We start from the raw sequence: 1,402 nt of genomic DNA on the forward strand, positions 1-1,402 counted from the left end.
ACAGAAAACTAACAGAGAAAACTGCTCTGGCATTTGACCAAAGGATGGTCCAAAGAACCATGTCACTGTCTCTCATACGCACACAAACATACACACACACAAACACGGCAGGGTTTAGACTGCCAAGTGAGGCTAATACTCGTCCACTCAACTGAAGAGATGCATCCACATTTCCCTTGATAACTTAGAATGAGCCACAGCAGTGGTTGGATCGACGTGATGCTGAGCTGAGGGGAAGCCGGAGGATAGTCATGAAAACCAGCTGGCTCTGGGAACCAGACTACTTCTCTCACAGCTCCCAGTGATGACCTCCACCCATTTGTCACATGGATATGTTGCAGACATGAGGGAAGAAGACAAAGCCCAGGGGAGAATGCTGCCTGCTCTTAGCTCAAATCATGTCTGAAATTCCTCCTGGGGACTAGCTGTAGAGAAGGAACCTAAGAAATGACTGCATCAGCCAACTTGGGATATTGTAACAGTGTTTGTGGCTGTGATAAACACCGTGACCAAAAGCAACTTATGGAAAAAATGACTATTTTGGGTTACTGTCCCAGAGGGAGACCACACACCCAGGGGAGGCATGGCCGAAGCAGCCAGAGCAGGAGGCACATATTCAACCACAGGAGAAAGCAGAGAAAACATGTTGTGCATGTCCCAATAGATGGCTGCCCACTCACACATATGTAAGCCATGGTATTTGAACTTAAGAGGTTACTAATAACAAAACAAAAATGAAGGATTGAAAGGTTTGAAGCTGGACAGGAGATGGAGTTGGGGGAAGTAGAGGGAATTGGAGGGAGGTAGCAGTGAGTGGATATGATGAACATACATTGCATAAACATATAGAACTTTTTTCTGCGCTCTCACTAGACAAGTGAGCAGGGACGGCCTCAGAATGCAGAACGACGTCGGCAAGTTTGTGGACTTGTACGTGCCGTGGAACTGCTCCGCGAGCAATGCATCATTGCTGCCAAGGATCACACGTCCATCCAGATGGATGTGGCTGAGGTTGACAGGACCACAGGCCGGTTTAATGGCCAGTTTAAAACCTACAGCATCTGCGGGGCCATTCGCAGGATAGGCGAGTCAGATGATTCTATTCTCTGATTGACTAAGGCTGATGGAATTCTATTAAAGAACTTTTGAGCAGAAGAAATTGGAAATAATTTGTTACAAATAAAAGTGATAAGTTCCTGTAACAGCTGAAAAAAACATACAGAACTTTTGAGGAATAAAAAATATTATTTAAAAAGCCCATTGTCAAAAAAAGAAATAAAAAAATAAAAAAGAAGAAAATTAAAAAATAAAATAAAAAATAAAAGGCCCATTGTCTTTTCACTTAGTATAAATAAAGCTTAGTAATATTGCAGAGAAGGTAAAGGGATAAAATAGTCTAAAA

General features: G+C 42.8%; 1 pseudogene; it reads left to right on the forward strand.

The window, feature by feature from the left end:
* The first annotated feature begins 898 nt into the window (after positions 1-898).
* Positions 899-1,149, forward strand: LOC114609839 (annotated as a pseudogene).
* Positions 1,150-1,402: the final 253 nt, after the last annotated feature.

Source organism: Grammomys surdaster, unplaced genomic scaffold (genome assembly GCF_004785775.1).
Source record: "Grammomys surdaster isolate TR1022 unplaced genomic scaffold, NIH_TR_1.0 125985, whole genome shotgun sequence".
Taxonomy (NCBI): Eukaryota; Metazoa; Chordata; class Mammalia; order Rodentia; family Muridae; genus Grammomys; species Grammomys surdaster.